Here is a 6018-nt window from a genome sequence, read left to right on the forward strand (position 1 = left end):
AAGTGGAGACAGTCGACTGAGGCAGCGATGATTGTCGACTTGAAATCGGCATTCTTGCAGCTCCATGTGAGCGACAAACTGTGGTGATATCAGCTGGTGCGGTACAAGGGCCGGACGTACTGTTTAACCAGGCTGGGTTTCGGGCTGAATTCCGCTCTGAAGATCATGGCGGCAGTGCTTAGGTCCGTCCTAGGAAAAGACGGCAAGATTAGAAAGGCCACCAGCTCCTACATTGACGACATTTTGGTGGACGAAACTGTAGTGCCAGCTGACGAGGTAGTTAGACATCTGGAGAAGTTCGGACTGATTGCTAAGCCACTGGAGTCGATTGAAGGGGGAGCCGCGCTGGGGCTGAAGCTGCAAAGAGATGGATTGGGTGAATTGGTGTTCCGGAGAGGAAATGAAATCCCAGAGCTGAGTTCCAGCGTCAGCAGGAGAGAGCTGTTCTCGGTGTGTGGGAAGTTGGTCGGTCACTATCCGATCACTGGATGGCTGCGCACGGCATGTAGTTACACCAAGAGATGAGCAGAAGGGGAGAGGTGGGGCGACAAGGTGGGAGAAGGGATGGTGGCGATGATGCAGGAAATCCTAGAGCGGATGAGAGTGGAAGACGGAATGCGGGACCGTCTGGTGTGATGCTAGCAGTATAGCGATAGGGGTGGTGTTGGCAATCGAAGGCGCTGCAGTGGAGGACGCGGCCTGGCTTCGGAAAGCAGATGATTTCAACCACATCAATGTCGCCGAATTAGACGCGGTGCTGAAAGGGGTGAACTTGGCCTTGAAATGGGGGCTGCGCACGATTGAAATCCGGATGGATTCAGCCACTGTGCTTGGCTGGGTAGGATCGGTGATCACCGGTGAAAAGAGAGTGTGGACGAAAGGTGCTGCAGAGATGTTAGTGAAGCGCCGTCTAGGAGTTCTAGATGAATTGATTGCCGAGTTCGGACTGAAGCTGAACGTGGTTTTCGTGCCTTCGGAGAAAAACAGGGCGGACGTACTGACCAAGGTGAAAAGAACATGGTTGGAAGAACCGGAGGAGGCCCAGAAAGGGATAGCTGCGGCATGTCAGTTGGATGACTCTGAACTGAAGAAACTACATGCTATGCATCACCTGGGTGTGGGCAGGACCCTGTATCTGGCGAAGAAAATTGATGCATCGACCCTGCTCCGTGTGGGCATGAACAAGGAAGCCTTTCCGTGGAGCAGAACTGGAAAAGGCTAGCTGTGGATGTGACACACTACCGTCAGCGAATGTACCTCTCCATGGTCGACTGCGGGCCGGGCCGGCTGGCCATTTGGAGGGAGTTGAGATCGGGCATTGCTGACGAGATCGCGCAGATCCTGAACGGGATATTTTTAGAGAGAGGTCCCGTGGAAGAACTACTGATGGACAACGGGGCGGCATTTCGTTCGGAAGCATTGAGGGTTATGCTTGATCGGTGGAATGTGTGATGCTTGTTCAGAGCAGCGTATAGACTGAGCGGTAATGGGATCATGGAGAGGCACCATCGGACAGTCAAGGCCATAGTGGAAAGAAGGCACATTTCGCCACTTGAAGCAGTTTTTTGGTACAACTTGTCTCCCCGATCCGGACAAGCTGAGGAATCTGTGCTACAGAGAGCTGTGTTCAAATATGAATGGAGGCACCTGAGCAAAGCGCCGGAGGGTCACGAGGAAGAGAAGGGACCCGTTCGCGTGAAAATAGGGGAGGAAGTCTGGGTCAAGCCACCAAAGGCGCGCTGTACGTCTCAAAGGAGCAGAGGAACGGTAACGGCAGTCAATTCCAGAAACAATGTATCCGTAGATGGAACGCCACAACACGTCTTGGACCTTCGCAGGATTGTCGCTTCGACGGACGACAATTCTGGAGAGGGGGAGAACGAGGTGCCCAGCTTGAGAAGATCTCGACGAGCAAGGCGCTCACCTGGTTGGATGGTGGACTACGACATGGAGTGGAGAGATTGTGATCTTTAAGATCAGGGTGGCGTATGGGATGATGTCAGCAGCTGTGTGCGTTGACTGGAAGCTGGGGCAACCGGAAGGGGCAGCTGTCAGGCGTGCGCAGGCAGCGGTGAATTGGGCCTTTCCAACGTGGGTCGTCCAGGTGACAAGACGTGTGAGGACGTCGCTAAGGGTTTGGGTGAGCAGCTGCTATCTTTAGTGTTCGGGTCGGGACTGTGTCGAAGGACTAGTTACCACTGAAGGGTCTCCATCACGAGGTGCCTTTATATTCAAATCGCGCACACACCACAGTATGAAATAATTGTACCAAATTACCGGAATCATTCTTGTTGGTTATTTTTGATACATATATATATATATATATATATATATGCATGTGTGTGTATATATATATATGTATGTATGTATATATATATGTATGTATTATGTATGCATACATGTATGTATGTCTATGCTGTGTGGTAAGTATAAGTGCAGGAGTGGCTGTGCAGTAAGTAGCCTTGTGAGTGGATTTGGTAGACAGAAACTGAAAGAAGCCTGTTGTATATGTGTGTGTGTGTGTGTGTTGTGTGTGTGTGTGTGTGTGTGTGTGTGTTTGCGTCTGTGATTGTCCTCCCAACATCACTTGACAACTGCTGCTGGTGTGTTTACATCCCCTTAACTTAGTGGTTCAGCAAAAGTGATTGATAGAATAAGTACTAGGCTTTACAAAGAATAAGATCCTGGGGTCAATTTGCTGCAGTAAAGGTAGCGCTACAGCATGGCCTCAGTCAAATGACTGAAACAAATAAAAGAATAAAATAATATATATATGTATGTATATATGTAAGAAATATATATGTAAGAAATATATATATATATATATATATATATAGGTCACTTGACCATTTAAGAAGATTCCACCAACATCCTGCTACTGTCATACCACTTACTATTATTGTTGTTGTTGTTGTTGTTGTTGTTCTTCTTCTTCTTCTTCTTCTGAAACCGGTACTAAATGTTCTTCATGATAAAATTATTTTAGCATTTTCTACCTTGTCCTATTTTCATTATGTATGTACACACACACACGCACACGTACGTACGTACGTACCTATGTATGTATGTATGTATGTAGATATATACTGTCATCATCATTTAGCATCTGTCATCCATGCTGGCATAGGTTGGATGGTTTGGCCAGGGCTGTTAAGCTGAAAGGCTGCACAAGTGTCATATATATATATATATATTAAAAAAAAATGAGGAACATTCTGTCAGTTATGATGATGAGGGTTCCAGCTGATACAATCAATGGAACAGCTTGCTCCTGAAATTAACATGCAAGTGGCTGAGCACTCCTCAGACACATGTACCCTTAACATAGTTCTCAGGGTGATTCAGCCTGACACAAAGTGTGACAAGGCTGGCCCTTTAAAATACAGGTACAACACATTTTCACCAGCTGAGTAGACTGGAGCAATGAGAAAAAAAGAGTCTTGCTCAAGGTCAGAGCATGTTGCCGGAAATTGAACTCACGACCTTACAATCATGAGCCAAATGCCCTAACCACTAAGCCATGTGCCTTCGCACATATACATGCACGTACATACTTATATATGTGTGTGTGTGTGTTTGCATGTGTGTATGAATCTCATAGAGGAGCAGAGAAGAGATCGGGCTCACTCTTCAGATGCGTTTCTTGAGAATGCTTAGCCAACAGAAATTCAGATCTGGAAGCACATCATGTATGTGTGTGTGTGTGTGTATGTATATATATATATACATATACATACAACCAACGTTGCTTCACGTTGCTTCACTGGCACCTGTGCCGGTGGCACATGAAAAAAGATTCGAGCGAGGTCATTGCCAGTACCGCCTGATGGCCCCTGTGCCAGTGACACATAAAAGCACCCACTACACGCTTGGAGTGGTTGGTGTTAAGAAGGGCATCCAGCTGTAAAAACTCTGCCAGATCAAGATTGGAGTCTGGTGCAGCCATCTGGTTCGCCAGACCTCAGTCAAAATCGTCCAACCCATGCTAGCATGGAAAGCGGACGTTAAACGATGATGATGATGATGACATACACATGCAGTGTTGGTGTTAGGAGGGGCATCCAGCTGTTGAAACTCTGCCAGATCAAGATTGGATTCTGGTGCAGCCATCTGGTTTGCTAGTCCTCAGTCAAATCGTCCAACCCATGCTAGCATGGAAATCGGACGTTAAACGATGATGACGATGATGATGATGACATACACATGCAGTGTTGGTGTTAGGAAGGGCATCCAGCTGTAGAAACTCTGCCAGATCAGATTGGAGCCTGGTGCAGCCATCTGGTTCACCAGACCTCAGTCAAATCATCCAACCCATGCTAGCATGGAAAGCAGGGTTTTAAACAGATCTATGATCAATGACGTTTGAGCCATAACCATTTGAGCATTATTGTATATCAAGGACTGCACTGAACTATGTCTCCTTGTCATTTAAATCAGTGGGGTGTCATTTGAGGGACTCTGGCTGCTATTACTAGCAGGTCAAGTGGTCATAGAACAGTTCAGTTATTAGTTTGTGTGAGTAACAGGGAGGTGTATGTATATATGTACTGTACTTGATGACATATGTGACACACTTTTTCCTTGCCAAAAAATGTCTAAAAAAAGTATCACTCTGAGTCCTATATGCAAAGTTGGGCCTTTATTACAGGCCTTAATGCACTAAAAACATTTTGTCCTGACGCACTGTCGAAATAGTGGTGCATCTAATATTCCTGAGCATCTTTCAGGCCATGAAATTACATTGGTGCCCCAGCATGGCCGCGGCCTTCGGGCTAAAACATTTTAAAGGATTTTAAGGATTTATACATAGTCAGACTAACAGACAAACAGACTGGTAGAGAGATATATTTCTTTACTACCCACAAGGGGCTACACACAGAGGGGACAAACAAGGACAGACAAAGGGATTAAGTCGATTACATCGACCCCAGTGCGTAACTGATACTTAATTTATCGACCCCGAAAGGATGAAAGGCAAAGTCGGCCTCGGCGGAATTTGAACTCAGAACGTAGCGGCGGACGAAATACCTATGTCTTTACTACCCAGAAGGGGCTAAACATAGAGGGGACAAACAAGGAGAGACAAAGGGATTAAGTCGATTACATCGACCCGCAGTGCGTAACTGGTACTTAATTTATCGACCCCGAAAGGATGATAGGCAAAGTCGACCTCGGTGGAATTTGAACTCAGAACGTAGCGGCAGAAGAAATACGGCTACGCATTTCGCCCGGCGTGCTAACGTTTCTGCCAGTTCGCCGCCTAAAAGATAGAAAGACGTTTACAGCACCTAGGTTTCCCAAGCGGTCACCCATCTAAGTACTAACTAGGCTCGACTTGGCTTAACTTTGGTGATCGGACGAGAACTGGTCTTTCAAAGTGATATGGCAGAGATAGATAGATATTCAAACGTGGTATTTTAGTTCAAAAAGTTGTATTGAGTTGTGTCCCCTTAAAAGCTACCTTTTCGAATAAAAGCAAAACAGCAGACATTAAGTGCTGACTTAGTTGGTTCACTTGTTCATACTAAAATCACATTATCATCACTATCATAACAATTGATATTTCTTCAACTACATTTGGGAAAATATTTTTTCACACTAGGCACAGGAGTGGCTGTGTGGTAAGTAGCTTGCTTACCAACCACATGGTTCCAGGTTCATTCCCACTGCATGACACCTTGAGCAAGTGTCTTCTACTATAGCCTTGGGCCGACCAAGGCCTTGTGAGTGGATTTGGTAGACGGAAACTGAGAGAAGCCCGTCGTATATATGTATCATCATCATCATCGTTTAACGTCCGTTTTCCATGCTAGCATGGGTTGGACGGTTCGACTGGGGTCTGGGAAGCCAGGAGGCTGTGCCAGGCTCCAGTCTGATCTGGCAGTGTTTCTACAGCTGGATGCCCTTCCTAATGCCAACCACTCCGTGAGTGTAGTGGGTGCTATATATATATATGGTTATGTGTCTGTGTTTGTCCCCCCATCATCGCTTGACAACCGATGGTGGTGTGTTTACGTC

The 6018-nt window shown here is 46.4% G+C and overlaps 1 pseudogene; it reads right to left on the reverse strand.

The window, feature by feature from the left end:
* Positions 1–5276: 5276 nt before the first annotated feature.
* On the reverse strand, positions 5277–5394 carry LOC115212507 (annotated as a pseudogene).
* Between the last annotated feature and the right edge of the window lie 624 nt (positions 5395–6018).

Source organism: Octopus sinensis, linkage group LG5 (genome assembly GCF_006345805.1).
Source record: "Octopus sinensis linkage group LG5, ASM634580v1, whole genome shotgun sequence".
NCBI classification, from domain to species: domain Eukaryota; kingdom Metazoa; phylum Mollusca; class Cephalopoda; order Octopoda; family Octopodidae; genus Octopus; species Octopus sinensis.